The 21,336-nt window shown below is 34.0% G+C and overlaps 1 long non-coding RNA gene across 2 annotated transcripts; it reads right to left on the minus strand.

Moving 5' to 3' along the window:
- Positions 1 to 8,699: 8,699 nt before the first annotated feature.
- On the minus strand, positions 8,700 to 12,930 carry LOC131595050 (uncharacterized). Of its 2 annotated transcripts, none has more exons than XR_009281700.1 (3): positions 12,523 to 12,930; positions 10,315 to 11,292; positions 8,700 to 8,945 (listed from the first exon to the last, which is right to left on the minus strand). It is a non-coding gene; the product is annotated as an uncharacterized LOC131595050 (long non-coding RNA). The 2 variants fall into 2 exon arrangements; XR_009281699.1 differs by having other exon boundaries at positions 10,996 to 11,292; positions 12,523 to 12,924.
- Positions 12,931 to 21,336: the final 8,406 nt, after the last annotated feature.

The following is a 21,336-nucleotide window of genomic DNA, read 5'->3' on the forward strand; positions in this document are numbered from 1 at the left end:
TAAATTTCACAATTCATCACACTTCTCAATTAGGCAATTCACATATCATATACCAATCATCACACCAAAACAAATCACATGTATACAAGGCAATCACATAGCACACAATGTGACTCAAATATAACAAATGTGACTCAATGCATGTGGTACCCAATCTGAACCCAAAGTTTCACCGCTTTCCGATTCAATATCTAGAATCCAAACCACGCTTCCGATCCGGACAAGTTCAAAGTCTGCTACGCCTATCTCCAATTAAGGATCACGTCTTCTACGCCTATTTTCATTCAAGAATCGATGTCTCTTACCATGTGAACCCAAAGTTTCACCGCTTCCACCATAAAGCCGACCAAGAATGCATGTACAATTATCTCAACACATATGCAATTAAAATTATCCACACAAATCTTAACATAATGCATACCTCAATAATTCACACGTTGAATTATCTAGAAATTGTACAAGATTCACACACCAAAATAACAATTGCAATAAGGCATTACAACCATCATATATCCAATCACAAATATCATGAATATATCTCCACAAAGTATTCCAACAATTGCTATTTATCACATACCAAAACATAACGCACATAAGACAATTACATTTTATTTCACATAAAAACATCATAATTAATTAGTAAATTTCAAATCAGTCCTATACTATCATATAGAACATCACAATAGATTCCTAACGCATCGAACGATGCATAAAACGGAGTTACGGATCAAAAGTTATGGTCTTTACAAAATCTGCCAAAAATGAAAATCTTCAGGTCGATGCAAGGAATTCATAGGTCGACACATGGATGTTTTATACCCCTCTCGCGTTAGCTCAGGTCGACTCATGAGCCGACGCAAGGAATTCTATAGGGCGATGCACAACATTTATAGGTCGACGCATGCTGAAGGAAAATGGATTTTCTGCCTTTTTGGGTTGCTCAAGTCGACTCATGCTTATGTGTAGGTCGATCTACACTGCGTAAAAACTCAGAAATCACCATTTTTCTTCCCTCATTCCCTCACACAAATCCCATTAACCCATACAAAATCCATACATCAATTGAAAGCAAATTTAGATACATATAAGGTTCCTAAACATGTTTCTAACCATGGGTCATCCATACAACACATTGAACATGAACAAATCACAAAATCCAATTGATTTCACATAAACCCTAACATTTTCTAAATTCATGAAATTGAAGAATAGAAAGCATACACAATATTACCCAATCATATGAACTATAAGAACTTGGATTCTAACCCTTACCTTGAATTTCTAGTCCTTCCTCTTCTTTCTCTTCTCTTCTTTCTCTTCTCTTCTCTTCTCTTCTCTCTATAATCTTTTCTTTCTATTATCTAATTCTAGGTTTTCTCACATAACTCTTTTTATCTTTATTTTATCATTTGGGCTTAACCCACCCAACTCTCATTCTAGTTAATTAGGTCCATTATTAGATATCTACTAGTACTCACGTAATCACTTACTTAATTAAATATCACCCGTATTCAATTAATCACCAAAATACAACAAATAATTTATTACCACATAAATAATAAACAAATAAAACACCTAATAATTAAATACGGAAATAAAATCGGGCTGTTACAACTCTCCCCCACTTAAGATTTTCGTTCTCGAAAATTTACCTCGAGGAACCAACCCCAGGTACTTATCCTCCATTCAACCCTCAAGTAATTTCCCTTCTAATCCCAAAGCACTCTGCAAATCTTCCCAAAATCTAGAAGTAAACGTCGAATCTCTATCTGAAACAATACTCGACGGAATACCATGCAAAATCACAATCTTCTCAATATACAACTTTGCAAGTCTCTCCATCGAATAATCCATCCTCATCGGAATAAAATTAGCACATTTTGTCAATCTATCCACAATGATCCAAATCGCTTCCCAATTACTCGACATTCTTGGAAAACCCGAAATAAAATCCATAGAAATACTATCCCACTTCCACTCGGGAATAGATAACGGTTGCATCAAACCAGACGGCTTTTGATGTTCAATCTTTGACTTCTGACAAGTCAAACATGAATACACAAATTTTGCAATATCCTTCTTCATACCTTGCCACCAAAATAACTTTCTCAAATCTTGATACATCTTAGCAGCTATAGGATGAATAATTAAACCAATTCTACGTCATTCCTCAAGAATCCTTTTATTTTCCAAATCTGCAACATCAGGAATACAACTTCTATCACGACATCTCATGACACCATTTTCATCAACCCAAAAATAACCACCTTTTCCTTGATTAATCAATGTCATTATGTCGACCAATTTCAAATATAATTTCTGACCTTCTCTAATCTCATCAAGAATACCACAAGTAAGTTTTAACATACCAAGCTTAATACACGAAGATGTCGCTTCACAACCAACTCAAATCTCAAAATTGTTCCAACAATTCTAACTCTTGAATCATCAACATCAACATGTGAAATGATTTCCTACTCAATGCATCGGATACAACATTCGCTTTTCCAGGATGGTAGTTCAAACCAAAATCCTAATCCTTTAAGAATTCCAATCATGTCCATTGCCTCATGTTCAACTCTTTTGATCAAACATATACTTCAAACTCTTGTGATCACTAAAAACATCAAATCTTGATCCAAATAAATAATGCCTCCAAAGCTTCAACACAAACACAACGGCGACGAACTCCAAATCATGCGTCGGATAATTCCTCTCGTGAACTTTAAGTTGCCTTGAAGCATAAGCTACCACTTATCCTTTTTGCATCAAAACACCTCCCAAACCCAATAAAGAAGTATCACAATACACCACAAACGGTTCTAACGGATATGGCAAAATCAAAATAGGAGTCGTAGTCCACCTTCTCTTAAGCTCTTGAAAATTCGCTTCACATTGCGAAGTCCAAATGAAAGCTTGACCCTTCCTAGTCAACAACGTCAACGACAAAGATAACTTAGAAAATCCCTCAATGAAATTCCTATAATAACCAGCCAAACCAAGAAAACTTCTAATCTCAGAAACAGACTTAGGAGCTTCCCATTGAGATATAGCCTCAATCTTCGAAGGATCAACAAAAATACCTCCACTTGAAATAATATGTCCAAGGAAACTCACTTCCTTCAAACAAAATTCACACTTAGAAAGCTTAGCAAATAACTTCTTCTCTTTCAAAACCGATAACACAATTCTCAAATGCTCAGCATGATCATCTTCACTCTTAGAATAAATAAAAACATCATCGATGAACACAACCACAAACTTATCCAGATAATCATGAAAAATCTTATTCATATTGTAATACGCTGAACTGACTTTATTGAAATGTCGCGGTTAAGCATGAGTCGCCACCGACTTTTATTTTATCCCATTGGAAAGGCAAAAAGAACAGGAAAGACCTTTGAAAGATTTTGAGTTCGGGGGGTAGGTTATACAAAGGGAAGGTGTAAGGCTCCCTTTGCATCCATGGTTATCCATGGGCTCTTAATTGCTTAGCTCACTTGTTTGTTTGAAAAGTTTGAAGTGTCGTGTGTGAATAGTAAAAAGATTTCGTTAAGGACTTTAGCTTGTAAATAAGCGTAGCCTTGTTTTGAAATTGTTTTGAAATAGGGGGCGTGAAAAGTATTTGATTTTTGAATTGATTTGAGCAAGCAATTAAGAACTACCTACCCTAAGTTTGTCTTTCGTGTTCTTTAAGTCTTTCGTTTGAAAGGGTCTATCCATTCCATGAGAGGGCAGGAAGTCTTTCAATTGGATATGCGGGTCATCGAAGGGTCATCGAGAATAATCGTTCCCCACAAGACTGTCCCTACCATAAAGAGGGTAGGTATTCTCGGGGAAGGATATAATAGTCATTTAGGCAACAATAAGGCTCCTTAGCATTCGAAGGGACGATCATCATTTATCGAGGCAACATCGAGTGACGAGATCATATTTATCGTAGGCAACTCGAAGGGACTATGATCTTTATATCGAGGGACTATGATGATTTTATCGAAGGAAACAGGCTAAGGAGTCCCTACACTCGAAGGGACTTGACTATTCTGATCGAAAGGTAACAGTAAGAGGGATTACCCTAAAGGTGGGTGTGTGTAGCAATCACGTGGTTCGAATTCAGTTATGTTATCTTGATTTAGGTGAGTTAAGTTCAATTACTTGTTATCACTCCCTATTTACTAACCACGCAGTTAATATATTTACAAAAAAATAAAGTGCGGAAATTAAATCCTACACTATTACATGGCTTCGGGATTGGGGGATACATAATAAAAACCGGGGGATGCGGAAAGTAAAAAGCGAGAGAGTAAAAGCCCTAATTACTATTACATCCAAAAATGTGCAACCTATACACCTTCTAGAATTTAAAAGACGGAAGTTAAATAATTTAGTAAAAGCATAATTTAAATAAATAGCATAATTAAATAGTGTAATTTAAATGAGAGGAAAAAGAAAGAAGAAAAAAATTAAAGCACGCATGCGACAATCATAGAGTGGAGATGGGAAAGAAGATCGCGAGAAATTGGAGTTGAGTGAAAAAGTTCGATTTAAAGAAATTAAATGAAATCCTAAATTAATTACTAAATGGAAATTAAATTAATTGAAACCTAATTACTGAATTAAAGTTAATTAATTAATTAAGAGAAAAAATGTCAATCCTAATTCCCTAAATTAATTATCCTAATTTTAAATTAATTAACTAAATTATCTAACTAATTAAAACTAATTTAAAAATAACCAAATTGATTAAAATAAACTTATAATAAAAAGTTTTGATTTTTGTGAGTGTGAAGAAAAAAGTTTAATTAATTAAATTTTTATAGAAAAGGGATTTATAAAAGAGACTTAAAAGGAAAAGAAGTAAATAAAAATCAATAAAAATAAATTATTTAAAAAAAACCTGGGCAACTGGATTTAATGAGGCAGGTCTGTGAGAGTCCATGGTGTGTTGCATTTCTGCTTCTTCAGATCTGGCTTGGTAGAGATCCAATGGTTGAGAAGTGAGGTGCATCGTACGCTCTGAAGGGCCACGCACGGCTGATCTTGTAGAAAACCTGGCGCTGGGATCGTATGTGATAAGCCTCGCTGGTGTATGATGGAACTGCGCCTTCAGAAACTGTTATATCTAGTTTGGTGTTGATCTGGCGGTGGTGATAGGAGGGCACATGGTGTGTGCGTGCGCGTCCGTTGTATCAGATCTGGAAACTGGAAAGAGAACAAAGAAAATAATGTTAAAGCCTGGGTTCGAACCCAAGTTCTGCATCTCAATCCCTGACTCCCTTTGCCAAGTGTACCGCGTGTCCATTGTTTATATTATAATGAGTGCAAATAAATATATTAAAACAAATGGTAATTTGGAATTTCAAGGAAAGAGTCAACCTGGGCCCACGTAGGTGCTGAATAGCGAATAGGAGAAGAGAGAGAGCCTTGGACATGTTGACTGGCCACTCATGAATCACCAACGCGCGGAGAGAGAAAAGGAAACATAGACCGGCCATTCACGTTGCGCCACGCACAACCACCCCTACTATTCACCATCTTCCTCACATGTTGTTGCGGAAATTCCTGCGGAATCCTCCATGGATTTTCCTGCGGAATTTTCCTTCGAATTCTGCAAAAATCAAAACTCAATGAAACACGTTAACAAGATAAAACAAGTGCCCAGATTACCTAAACCAACCCCCCTGAGTTCGATGGTGATGTTAATTTTGTCTCAAACGGCCTGTAGCCACGTCCTTGAAAATTTCACGACCTTGCACCTCACCTATGGCGTCTCACGATTTCCGGCCCTAAACTCACATGTGGGACGTCCATCCTGTGCTAAATACTTCCAGGAACACATTAGCACCATTATATTTCATTGAAACGTAACAACAATAAACATATAAGAATACCATATCAATGATGAAGATGAATATGGCATGCTGCGTTCCAGGCCCTACAACCTGTATCTCTGGGTCAGTACTTACGCTTTAGGGTCCTGGGAAGAGATTAGGCTGGCCATGAAGATCTGAATCTCGTTGTAGAAACCGTCCTCTTGTGCCCTAGTTTTTTTTCACATTTGTAACTTGAAAAACCCTTGTTTTTGGCTGCCCACTCTCGTAATTTTGTTCTCTTTTTTCTCCTCTCTTTTTACTGAATGAATAGCCTCTATATATATTGAAAGAATTAGGGTTAATATTTGGAGAAACAATCAATTGTTTAAAGGAAAAAAATTGAATTGATTCCTTCACCAAATCTTTCTATTTTTGAGTCTAACTCTATTTGGTGCATTTTCACGTGTTATTGGCCATGTGAATCAATTTGGATCTTCACAAATCATCCATATAATCTTTGAAAATTAACTCTTGATCTTTCTCGATTTAATTTTGAATTTAAATAAATAAACTCAAAAAATAAAGAAAAAATCAAAAGATTGCATGAGATTATTTTATGGGCCCCCAAAGTGATTTTTAGATTGAATGTGATTTGTAATATTGATCATATAATCCTTTATTATTTATTTTGTGATTTCTTTGATTTTTAATTGAATTTAATGGAATAAATTCAAATAAAAATGCAATAAAATCAAGAAATAAATTATATTTGGTTTATGGGCCTCTTGTGAGCTTAAAACCACGTGAGAAAGCCAAAAGTCCAAGCCCAATGTTCAAAAGTATGAATTTTGTCCATTTGAGTTCTATGCATTTTTTTCAAAATCGCCCCACTTGTGCAAGCTGTAACTCTCTCAATTTTTGTCATATGAAGATGTTCTAGGACTTTTTAGAAAGCTTAAAGAGTCCCCTAAAGACTCCTTTTGGTTTCATCTCAATTGAGTTTACCATGTCCAAGTTACGAGCTTTGAGAAAAAATGCCTTTTGGCAATCTTTTTAGAAGGACTTGTAATGTATTAGCTCCTATCTCTCAAATGAAGCATTTTTAGACTTGGCATGTGAGAGACAAAGTTGTAGATAATTCAATTTTCTTCAAAATGAGCTTTGGATGGGGAATTTTTGATGTTCCATGTGAAAGTTATGGCTGGTCAAAGTTCAGTTGACTTTCTCCTATGAAAACCCTAATTTAGAAACTTTTTGAATTGTTGATTTTTTATCTTTCCTTGATGAACCATGATCAATACTTGATCAAATTGTGAAGGATACTTCAATGTTAGGATCTTGACAAAAAAAATCAGGAGTTTTGACTTTACTTTGCCCACAGTTGACTTTTAGGTCAACCCAGTCGATTGTTGACTTTCTGAACATTTGAGTGATCAATCCTTTGAGCTGAGACTTGATACTTGGCACAGAGATAATGTGAGATATATTGAGCCATATAGGATGCCTTGGAGCCATTGATTCATTGATTTTCCTTTGAACAAACCAAACCCTAGTTTCTGAGCCTTGTATAGGAGAATGTGTCTTGGAGCTTTATGTATTGATTTGAATTTGTATAAGAGAAATAGTATGGGCAAATTTTGGGGTATGACACATATACTTCATAAGCACACCAGGTGCATTGGTCACACCAAAAGGCATAACAAAATACTCATAATGTCCATATCTTATTCTAAAAGCAGTCTTCTGAATATCCTCAGTCTTCACACGAATCTGATGATACCTAGATCCCAAATCAATTTTACTGAATACACGAGCACCCACTAACTTATCCATTAAATCATCAATCATCGGAAGTGGATATTTGTTCTTAATTGTCACTTTGTTCAATTGTATATAATCAACACAAAGCCTCATAGAACCTTCCTTTTTCTTAACCAACAAAACAGGCGCACCCCACAGCGACACACTCGGACGACTAAAATTCTTCTCAAGTAAATCCTCAAGTTGACTCTTCAACTCTTTCAACTCAGAAGCTGACATCCGATATGGAGCCATCGATATAGGACTAGTTCCAGGAACTAAATCAATCGCAAACCCCACTTCCTGTTCTAACGGTAAATCACTTACATCCTCAGAAAATAACACCATAAAATCACGAACTATTGGTAATTCTTCAATCGCCCTCTTCTCGTGAACATTCAAAGTTCCCAACAACATAAACAACGTCACACCATCTTGCTTAGACTCATCCACTTTACATACTATTAATCTGACACGACAAGTTTATCTCTTCCAACACGATCCCGTCTACTATCAACAAGAGATTAAGAGTGATCAGTTCCTCAATTTGTCAATAGGTAACCGACAACCATAATGGTAGCATAAACCATCGTTACTCAACTGCAATAGAATCCTCTATCTTATGCTCAAAGTTACCTCAACACAATGTCGCACGTAGCAATAGCTTCTCCCCCACTTGTTTCAATCTCGCCTCTACAGGTAACAGCTAGAAACACACTGATTACCGATAGTATTTCACACACATGTCGCATACCAAAGGAAATAAACTCATTAATAACCTGGCCAACTGATCGATCGTTCTCTGATACCACTATGTAACACCCCTTTCTAGTACCCCAATTATAATAATAAACAAATATTCAGAGTAAACATGCATATAACAAGGGGCGTCACAGCGACGTTTTCAAAAACAAAAAGCTTTTAAAAACAAACAAATATACATCCATAAATATACAATTCATCTGGTCATCATAATAACACATCTTATTCAACATAATTCATAAAGAATATGCATACACAGCGGAAATAACGAATACTCATGAATTTCATAATGATCCATGTCCCATATCATGATCATATCACAAATAGTATTCAAGACGGAATCATAACATCATATCCAAAATACTTGGCACTAAGGCCTCTCACAACAACAATAAACATCATACGAAACTGTAAGGTAGTATCAAGATACAAATCCGAATAAAACATGAGTTTAACACCACTAATCCTAACCCAGTGTTACATGACTAGAGCATCGACTCACTACCTAATCAAATAATGAAACTCGAAGCTCTTCGGCTAAGCCACGTACAAGCAACTACTCGTCTGAACCTGCACGTTACCAACAAAGGGCAACATTCAAATAGAAGGGTGAGAATTAAAATTATTATAGAAAAAATAATAATGGGAAATGCAACATAAACAAGCATACATCTCATAATTCATCACACTTCTCAATTAGACAATTCACATATCATATACCAATCATCACATCAAAACAAATCACATGTATACAAGGCAATCACATAGCACACAATGTGACTCAAATATAACAAATGTGACTCAATGCATGTGGTACCCAATCTGAACCCAAAGTTTCACTGCTTTCCGATTCAATATCTAGAATCCAAGCCACACTTCCGATCCGGACAAGATCAAAGCCTGCTACACTTATCTCCAATTAAGGATCATGTCTTCTATGCCTATTTCCATTCAAGGATCAACGTCTCTTACCATGTGAACCCAAAGTTTCACCGCTTCCACCATAAAGCCGACCATGAATGCATGTACAATTATCTCAACACGTATGCAATTAAGATTATCCACACAAATCTTAACATAATGCATACCTCAATAATTCACACATTGAATTATCTAGCAATTGTACAAGATTCACACACCAAAATAACAATTGCAATAAGGCATAACAACCATCATATATCCAATCACAAACATCAAGAATATATCTCCACAAAGTGTTCCAACAATTGTTATTCATCACATACCAAAACATAACGCACATAAGATAATTACATGTTATTTCACATAAAAACATCATACTTAATTAATCAATTGCAAATAAATCCTATAATATCGTATAGAACATCACAATAGCTTCCTAATGCTTCGAACGACGCATAAAACGGAGTTACGGATCAAAAGTTATGATCTTTACAAAATCTACCAAAATGAAAATCTTCAGGTCGATGCAAGGAATTCATAGGTGGACACATGGATGTTTTCTACCCCTCTCAGGTTAGCTTAGGTCAACTCATGAGTCGACGCAAGGAATTCTATAGGTTGACGCACAACAATCATAGGTCGACACATGCTGAAGGAAAATGGATTTTCTGCCTTTTTGGGTTGCTCGGGTCGACTCATGCTTCTGTGTAGGTCGACCTACACTGCGTAAAAGCTCAGAAATCACCATTTTTCTTCCCTCATTCCCTCATACAACACCCATTAACCCATACACAATCCATACATCAATTGAAAGCAAATTTAGCACACATATAAGGTTCCTAAACATGTTTCTAACCATGGGTCATCCATACAACGCATTGAACATGAACAAATCACAAAATCCAATTGATTTCACATAAACCCTAACATTTTCTAAATTCATGAAATTGAAGAATAGAAAGCATACACAACATTACCCAATCATATAAACTATAAGAACTTGGATTCTAACCCTTACCTTGAATTTCTAGTCCTTCCTCTTCCAGAGTCTACTTCCCTCTTCTCTTCCTCTTCTCTTCTTTCTCTTCTCTTCTTTCTCTTCTCTTCTATCTATCATCTTTTCTTTCTATTATCTAATTCTAGGTTTTTTTCACATAACCCTTACTATCTTTATTTTGTCATTTGGGCTTAACCCACCCAACTCTCATTCTAGTTAATTAGGCCCATTATTAGATATATACTAGTATTCACATAATCACTTAATTAATTAAATATCACCCATATTCAATTATTCACCAAAATACAACAAATAAATAATTACCTCATAAATAATAATTAAATAAATAAAACACCTAATAATTAAATACGGAAATAAAATCGGGCAGTGATAGTTTCCATGACAGAGAAACACTATAAATTCATCCACTACAGCTCTTTGGCTCAAATTCAGATTACTTTTTCACAAGAACCAATTCATTGCTAGGGGACAAATTAAATAGATGTATAATAGAAAATAAACAATTATAGTGAGATAGAACAATAAGTAACAATATAAGTAATTAACACTATAAAAGTGACACAAATAATAGTAGCAACACAATACAAAAATCAATCAATAACCATACAAATCTTACAAAGTTATATCAATACAAAGCTTACACTGAATGAATATAAAACATGTTTCTTCATTTAGGCATACCTGAGAAAGGATTTATTTTTAACCGAACATGGTGATTTCGTCTCAATAATGTTCTATAACCAAAGTGTTCCGGACTAGATATATCTTACGCTTGTTTACTGCAATATACGATAAAAACCATTATTTGAAACTCCAACAAAATCATGGTACCACTGAAATTTCCTCAAAATCATGGTGCATTTTCTCCATCAAATCTCAATCATAACTTGTTGGAGATCTTAATTAATGAGTTGCTTCCATGTAATTGAAGTTCTTTGTAGCAATCAAAGAAATTACAGCTTCAACCTTGAGTCTTCTCTGAAATTATAATGACAAGGAAAATAGACATAGCTACATCTCGCTCAACGATAGACCCAACGACCCCTTTCCATCAAATCAAAGAAACGTCTTTTCTAAAATACAAAGACATGAGAGTTATCACACCCAAATCGGACAATACCTCATAACCGTAATGGCACGGACTTAAAGTTAATCGGACCAACAATGTTAATCAATTAATTGAGTATTAATCATGTATTTCAAATTTAGTGCATATGTGGAATTGCAAGAGAGGTCATACCAACTAAGTAATTCGGTACTGCAGCTAATATGATTTTAAAAATATCAATGGAGCATAAATATTCAACATGAAACAGATGAAAATTGTTTTATACAAACTTAAAATGGTTATTATTTATCAATGGAATTGTGATTCTTCAACAAACATTTCATAAACTACACAATAGCAAAGAACACAAAACATACATCCTCTCTCTACATCCGTAAGTAAAAACACCAAGTTTATTCAGCCAACATCATATTAACAAGTTTTCTAGAAGTTTGAAAACACAAACAGAGCCAAACAAGCTTGTTCAAATTCCAAATCAAGATCAATTCACTTCAAAGGAATAACTGATAGTGTTATTAGTCTAATCTTAACAAAACCTTAGAGGTTTAGAAAACAAAAATCAAGGAAATTTGTGTATTTAGACTTACTAATTTAGGGTCGGTTTGCCATTTGAATCGACTTATTCAAATTTATCTACTATCATAAGTAATCGTGAAACTAGTGAAACAACTTAGTTCTTAAGCTGTTTTCACCTATAGCTTATTTCCATCCAAGATAGCCTAATAAAACAACTTATAAAATAATAACAAAAAAAAACTAAATACTTACACTATACAAGTGTATAACTAAACTATCCATCAATCTTTGTCTAGTAACTTTGGAATCAGTTTCTTCTAACAACATTCTAAAGAATATTCATGATAATTTTATCTAATTTAAATATTATATCAGGATATTCATGATAACTATATCTGAAAATTTTAAAATCAACATCAACTATACCTTAAAATTAGTAAAATAGAATATCGATAGTATCGATCAGAGAAAAATGCACAGTTGTAGCAAAGATCGAAAAGAGATGCTGCAACAACAAACTGTTATGATAGAAACCGTGTGAATCGGAGAAAGATATTCTTCAGATAAGTTTTATTAGAGTGAATGAGTGATTATGTGAGATTTGATTCAAGAAAACCAATTACCTCAAGTATTAGGTTTTGAGAATTGCGTGGGCGATTTTGAATGGTAAAGTAACTGATTAGAAAGTTGAAGTAGCGATTTCCGAAGAGAAAGTTAAAGCAGTGATTTTCAATGAAGAAGGAGAAGTAGAAGCTTCGATCAATGAACGAGAAGTTGCGATTTCAATCGATGATGAAGAAACAGGGATTTTGATCGATGATAGAGAAGCGGCGATTTTGATTGATAAAGGAGAAACATCGATGGAGAAATAGCGATTTTTGAGAAATAGCGATTTTGATCGGAGAAATTACGGTTTCAATGGAGAAAAAGTGATTTTAGAAAAAGTGATTTTGAAAAAAGTGATTTTGCTGGAGATTTTCCGTCTGAGAAGGATAAGTAATTTTGGAGAGAAGTAATTTGGAGGAAAATGGTTTTACATGAGTTTTTTATGATAAGAGATTTTTTTATTAAAAATAATTTTCTTTAAAAGTATGATAATATAATACTATGTTTTAAGAAACCACTGTACCAATGGTAAATAATATTTAATCTTTTTTTATTTATATAATTGGAATTAAATAGATGTCTTTTAAATTGAAATTAACTATGAAAATAATTTGTAGTAATCTTTTGGTAGCTAATCTCTTAATTTCTTGTAGTGAAAATCAAATGTAACCCAATCAAAAATAGAGATAATAAAATAATAAAAGAACAAACAAAATTAAAAAAAAAAATCACATTCTTAATAATTTCATCATATTTAACAAAAGTATTATTTGCTAATGGATTTATATATTTGGAGCCTATATTTGTGGTGGAAAAACTTATGACTTCAGAGGAATACTCCTAAATCTAAAAGATAGTGATAATAAAATAGCAATGAAAGTTTACTAAAAATGGGAAGAGATAGTGATGTTTCAGATTTCACTTGATAAAAAAATAAGAATTTGGATCCTCTCCTATTTTAATGGACCAGCCATCCCTCCAATTTGTAATTCAATGGTGGATACATCCATATAAAAAAAACAATAGTGACAAGAGACAATAAAATAGAACAAATCAATGGCTAGGATTAAAGCAGCATGGAAACATGAGAGGAAAAACATGACACAATCCATATCCAAAAAAATAAGGTAATGATAAGAATACAAGTGATCTCGTTGCATTTATCTAAAGGTTTTAATGGCATAATTTTGTTTTGAACACTTTGATTAATTGGATAAATTCTTATCTGGGTTTAAAAGATTAGTGTAAATTACCTGATTTTAATAAATTTCAAATCAATGAACGATATAAAAAAATTCATACTGAGATAACTGTTTTTTTATTCAAATTTAAATTTAAATTTTTATAATACTTTATTTGTTTCAAAATAATTATTAAAGATGATTATTTCACAGGATTAAAAAAATATAATAAATAAAAGCGAATATTTTTATCAAACTATTCTTATTCTTATTTATTATTGATGTATTCGAATTCATTAATATAGAACGAGTGAATAATGAATTGAGAGTATTAATTAGAAAGTAAAAATGAAAGATGAGAAAATGGGTGATGCACTGACAGTGTAAAATATTTTTACAGTGTCAACCAATCACCACCATGTATCCAATTAAACCACTCTTTTATTTAAAAAATAATTTAATGACATGCTAATTGATAGCTTTCTATTGGATGACAGTGTAAAACTATTTTACACTGTCAGTGCACTACCTTTTAACTCATGAAAGATACTCCTCTCGTCCTAAAATAAGTGTCATAATTGACACTTTTATACCGATTAAGAAAATGCAATAAATGAAACAGAGATTAACAATATTACCAAATCATTCTGATTTTTTATTGGTGTATTCTAATTATCATTAATACAATGTGAGATAAATTAATAATAAATTATGAGTATTAATTAGAAGATACAATGGAAAGAAAAAAACTATAATTGTTTTAGAAATTAAAAGCGACAGTTATTTTGGGACAAATAATTTTTATAAATAGGATATTTATTCTGAGATAGAGAGAGTAAAATTTAGAATTGCATTGCAAAAATAAATGCGACAATTATTTTGCGACAAATAATTTTATTAAAAGTTGAAATTATTTTGGGACTGAGCTAATAATGTTTTAGAACTTGATGAAGAAAAAGTCTTTCAAAGCAGTAATGGTCCGTTAATTTTTATTTTTTTTAGCACTTTAATTAAATAGAGAAATTCTAACAAATAATTCAAAAAATTAAATAAAAATACCAGAATGTCTTTCAGAAATAATGATGGTCGGTTATTTTTTTTCTTTCTTTTCACACTTTAACCAAATAGATAAATTCTAACAAAAATTACAAAGAACAATACAGATTATAGAATTTTAATAGAATCAAATCAAGAAATTGATAAATAAAAAAAATCCATACTAAAACATCTTCTTTATTTAAACCTAAATCAACATTAGCACTACTGTTTCAAAACTCACACTTGATGAAAAAATGATAATGACAAGAATATAAGAAAGCCTTGTGCATCATCTAATGGTTCTAATGGTTTTTTTTTTAAATAATCTAATGGTCAGATTTTTTTTTCCAACACTTTGATTAATGGGGAGAATTTCTAACCAAGATTTAAAAGAATGCAAAATTTTAAAAGTGTTCAAATGAAAAAGTAATAAATCAATGTTTTAACTTTGTTTTTTACCAATCATCATTTTAACATACAAATTTTCAAAAAAATTCAATAAATATTAATTTATTCAACCTTAAAATGTTGAGAGAGAAACTCCAACCTCTATCTAACCTCTAAAACTAAACACATAAGCCCAAAACACAAAAACAAGCAACAAGAATTAATGGCGTTGAACAAGCAAAACAGAGTCACAAATAGGGATGGCAATTTGGCCCATCCCCAGTGAGTACCCACAAAAATATCCATATTGGGTAGGGTAAAAACCCGCAAAAATGGGTACAGGTACGGGTAATTACCCATTAAAATATACGGGTATGGGTGCGGGCACGGGTACCTTACTACCCACCCCGCCCCATACCCGCACTACATGGTTATATAATTTTATTTATATTATTATATAAAAAATGCATGTTTCTAATTTTTTTTTAAAAATATATCGCTATTAAATCTTTACACATTTTAATAAAAGTATTTATTTGTTTCTTAACTCAACAATAAAAAGCATAATTTTTTTAATATTGTTAAAAAGACTTAAACTATATGATATTTTGTAATTAAATGATTTAATTTTACTATAAATGCGGGTAAACGGGTACAGGTATGGGCATTGAGGTACCCAAAGGGTACGGGTATGGGTATGAATATTGATACCCATGTGGGTTTGGGCTCGGGTACGGGGATTCTTTTAAACTGCGGGTATGGGAACGGGTACTATAGTACCCTGCCCAAACCCTGCCCATTGCCATCCCTAGTCACAAACAAGGATGATGAAGATTGGCAAGAAGTGCAGGGAAAGAGAAACAAGGCAAGGTGGGACACAACAAAAGGAAAATGGAAGAGACATGGAGAGGTCATAACTGATTCTCGTGGAGCAAAGGAAATGTTTGAGATCTTCAAAAAAATTGGGGTTATTGAGGAAGTAGTCATACCGCCAAGAAGAAACAAATGGGGAAAACGGTATGGTTTCGTCGGGTTTCGAAATGGGGAGGTTGCTAGAAGACTAGAAGTGGCTTTGGATAACATTTTCATAAAAGGATGTAAACTTAAGGCGAATATACCGTGGTTTAAAAGGGGAGACACGAAGAGAGAGGCTCTAAAAGCTGGAGAAAATATACCACTACACTAAGGAAGACTACATGAAAAAACTCATATGGGCCCAAAGTTTAACATTAAAGCAAGAAACGACGCAAGATATAGGGTGATTAATGATAATGGCAGAGAGAGATCACATGCTCAAGTTGTTTGTAGTAATGGGCAAAAGGGTGTTGAAGATTACAAATGGAAAGAGGTATGAGGGACAACGTGGAAAGCAAAGGAAAAATCGAGTTTTGCACACTTGCAGTTCAACGTGGAAGAGGAGAATCTCACAAGATTTCAAAATGTGTTTATTGGCATCAAGGTCACTTAGAGCTAACCTTTGTTTGTAAGAAGAGGCAGTTACATAGGGCTTGAAAACACTTGTGGATAATGATACAAAATGGATTGAAAAGTGGTTCATAGAATTCCTCCCTTGGAAACCAAATGATATAGATAACGAAAGATTAACATGGCTATGTTGCTTGGTATTCCTTGTCAAGCATGGCTCCCCAAATTCTTTGAATTCATCACCTCACCAATAGGAAAATACGTATGCTCAGATGATGATATGAAGAAGCAAGGTAACATGGATGTTGTTAGGATTATGGTACAAACAAAGTATTATTTTGTATTGAACCAAACATTCAATGCATAAATGAATGATAATGTGTCTAATCTCAAAATTATGGAAGACATGCATGTTCCAAAATGAATTGTTATACCAAAGGAATTGGAAACTGATAGCATGCAAGACGATGAATATGAATCGGACTCTGAGGAAGAATTTGAAAACTCAGATGATGATAATGGCGCATGGAAAGATCATGATGAGGATATTGATTCGATAGGTTCAGTTGTAAAAGACAGTCAGACAAGAAATGATTCGTTGGTGCGAGGTGTAGAAAACCTGGATAAAGCATTGGTGGTGTACAAAGGAAAAAGCAATGATGGCAATGTAATTTATGGCGGAAAAGACAACATAGAAAAGCAGATCTTCAATGTTCATTCTTCATTCTTCTTAGTTCTTCTTCGTCCCAAACACAAACATGCCACAAAACTTAATTCGTCAGCCCCAATTTCGATGATAAATTCAAACATTAATAAAGATGATGATGCTGGTAATGATAGATCATTGAAATTCTCTAGAGGCTTGATCATTTGTTGTTATTCTATCAGCAATTCTGACATGCGACAAGGAAACAATCATTTTTGGAAGGAAGTGGAAAAAGACTTTTCAACCAAGGTGTGGAAGAATATAAAATATTCGGGTATTTTAGGCAAGGAAGATGACAAAACTATTGAAGCAGGCATAACGGCAAGCAATAAAAGTTTTGGAAATATTTATCTGGGAATTATCGTGTCCACAGAGATTGTGAGAATGCCATTCAAGAGTTTCTACGATTTCGAACTCGGGTTAAATTGAACAAATGATAAAAGGATATAGACAGGAAAAAATAAACAAATACATTCTTAGAAAAGAAACAACTTATCAGGCATGTAAATATACTCACTCGTCTCAAACGTAAACTTACTGACCCATTGTACTCAACCTACGATACTCATCTATGTTATCACGTATCTCAGATCAGTATCCATCTCTGGAGCACCTACGAGATCAGCTCACAACTAAGGTTAGCTATAACACAAAGTCGCGAGAACATCTGTATTCTCGCGTCAGCGATCTCTCGCGCACCGCTCAAATACGAAAGCATTACGTACAGATACAAACAGTGAATGCTAGCTCTAAATCTATCTCTGGAGTTCAGAACCAACAGATTATCATCCTAAATAAAGATTTAAGAAGTTTATCTCTAAAGCAACCCAAATCCATAGCACAGAGCAAAAATTCAGGACAACAATCAACACAGATATGTAAAGCAAGTTTTATATAACACCATGGACGATAAATGTACATAAGATTCGAGTAAATATACAAACAAAACCCAACACAAGAGAAATACATAAAGAAGAGAAGAGATAAACCAAACATCTCGCGGGTTGTCAGCTCGGGTTGATGAGAAATCCACCTCCAATCTTCCAAGTGCATGACCCGGTGTTGTTTTCTAAGCTAATCCTACTCTAAGAATGAAGTTGAGGGTGTTAGGACTCAAAAATACCCAACCCATGAACTAAAAATGTGATTTTTCCCTTTTTAACAAGTCTGAAAATCTTCAGCTCACTTGGCGGCACAGAGATCTGCTTAGCGGACTCTGCTGTCATGAAAAAAAACAGATTTTGTTTTCGCCATAACTCGAGAACCGTAACTCCAATTTGCGCCCGGTTCGAAGCGTTGGAAAGCTTCTTCAATGCTCTATCTAACAATGAAAAATGGCAACCAAATTGATGATTTTTATCATCCTTATTTTGAGCCTTATTCTTTGATGAATTGGTAAAATTTGCATTCTTGAAGCTTAGTCTTTGGTCTTTATTACTCAATGCTCCAAATATGCATGAATACCTATAAAATGAATGGAAAATTATTAATTGGTATAAAAATGAATCAAAAACACAAGTATGCACATATTTACACATAAGTTAGGATTTTATTACAAAAACCATTATAGAATCGATAAGTGCCACAACTATATACTCAAAATATCGACATTTTGGCACTTATCAAAAACATATGAGGAAATTATAAAACAAATGGAAGTAAGAGATCAAGAAAAGAAGAACACAAGGAAGGAGAACTCTATTATCGTCAAATGATTATTATGACTTACAATATAAGAGGATATGGTAATTTGGCAAAAAGAAGAAGAGTGAGCCAGATTACCCAAAAAAGAAAAATACAATTGTGTTTCATCCAGGAGACAGAAATAAATGTGATGCTTGAGGATATGGTGAGAAGTTTTGGGGGTAAGGGGAGTTGGATTGGTCTGCCCAATGAGCGGAAGGTTTATCTGGTAGCATGCTCATCATCTGGAATAAAGACACATTCCTTTCCAAGTACAATTTTAGAAGGAAAGGATTCCTTGGAGTCAATGCAGAATGGAAAGGTAATAACTACTATTTCATTAATGTATACTCTTCATGTAACATTAGAGATAAGAGACTATTATGATCAGAGTTATTGAATATTAAAACCAATTTCCAACCTGGGGAATAGGTAATTAGGGGAGATATTAATGCAATTAACAATAAATAAGAGAAAAAAAGGAAGGGTAACCCTCCCAGCTATAGGGAAATGGATGAATTTAGGTCATTCATAGATCAATTGAACCTAATTAACATGCCAACAGTGGAGAATGAATTCACCTAGTCAAATGTTAGGGCAGGGTGAGAAGTAGATTGGACATAATTCTAGTTACTGAGAGTGTGGTTGAAGATTGGAAAATCGTGGGTCAACTAGTAGGAAGTAGAGACATTTTTACCATAATCCAGTCTAGATTAAGTCAAGTAACCTATATTGGAGGCCCAAACCTTTTAAAGTTATAAATGGGTGGTTTGAACATGAAAAATTTCTGACCTCTATGAAGAATGAATGGGATTCCTTTGTTGGGAGAAAAGCTTTTATAACCATAGAAAAATTCAAACTCTTGAGAAATAGGCCTAGGTGGTGGAATATAAATGTTTTTGGGTGGCTAGACTTAGGGATTGGAGAGATTGTGGTGGAGTTTAATTATTTGGAACAGCAAGCTGGTAATCTATCGGGCTCTAACAATGAGGCAATCAAGGTTGAGTGGGTCAAAGCACCAGAAAAGTATGGGACAAACTTAATCTCAAGAGAGCTTGTTGAAACAGAAATTTAGACAAAGATGGCTGCAAGAAGGGGACCAAAACTCAAAATTCTTTCATGCTGCTATGAAATCTAGATATAGAAGGAATACTATCTCATCAGGAGCTTCTAATGGATAAAGGGTTCAAAGTATTGTGGAGGTTAATGAGGCTGTTAAGAGTTTCTTTGCAGAGAAATTCAAGAACATGAGATAAATAGACCAGGATTTGATAGCTTGGAATTTAAGATGTTGAGTGAAATGGATAGGTTGTAGTTAGAAGAAAATTTTTCAGAGGAGGAGATAAAGGAAGTAATTTGGGAGAGTGTAGGGGGACTGAATTCCAGCACTAGATGGTTTTGGCTTTGATTTTCTAAAGAGATGTTGGAATGTTGTGGGGGTGGACGTTACAAATTTTAAACAGGAATTACATAAGAGTACAAATCTTTCCAAGGCCATGACATCATCTTTCTTAGAATTGATACCAAAGAAGGATAACACTCAATACCTTGTGAACTATAGACTCATTTTCCTAATTGGGTGTATGTACAAAGTGGAGGCAAAAATTATGGCAACTAGACTTAAGAAAGTAATTGGCAAGGTGGTGTCAAATTCACAAACAAATTTCATTCCAAGGAGGCAAATAATGGATGGCATCTTGGTGACTAATGAGATTATTGATTTTGCAAAGAGAGAGAAAAGGAATTGCTTGATGTTCAAGGTTGATTTTGCACAAGTACTTGACTGTGACGATTGGAAATATCTAAAAGAAGTTATGAGGAAAATGGGGTTTGGGACAAAATGGCTTAAATGGTTAGATGCTGGTGCTTTTCATAGTAACATGTATGTCCTAGTCAATGGTAATCCAACAATTGAGTTTGAAGTTACTAGAGGATTGAGACAGGCGATCCTCTATTACCCTTTCTCTTTGCTATAACTGTAGAAGGACTTGCAAGCATGACGAGGAAGGTTGGAAGCAATGGTTTATTCAAAGGTTTCAGTATTAATGATATATTATCCTATGATTTTCTATAATTTGCAGATGATACCATATTGGTTGGTGAGGGAATTTGGTCTAACCTATGGGGAATATAGTCAGTTCTAAGAGGTTTTAAGTTGATTTCAGATTTAAGGATAAATATGTGGAAAAGTAAAATATATGGAGTAGGGATTAAGGAGAAGTTTTTACAATCAGCTTCTTGCTTCCTAAATTGTAAAATTGATTCCATCCATTTCAAATTTCTAGGAATCATGGTGGGAGCTAACCCTATAAAGTATGCAACATGGAAACCTATATCACAAATTATGAGATCTAAGCTAGCTTGTTGGAAAGGGAGGTTCTTATCCATAGGTGAGAGGGTTACATTAATTA

The sequence above is a fragment of the Vicia villosa genome, linkage group LG4, assembly GCF_029867415.1.
Source record: "Vicia villosa cultivar HV-30 ecotype Madison, WI linkage group LG4, Vvil1.0, whole genome shotgun sequence".
NCBI classification, from domain to species: Eukaryota; Viridiplantae; Streptophyta; class Magnoliopsida; order Fabales; family Fabaceae; genus Vicia; species Vicia villosa.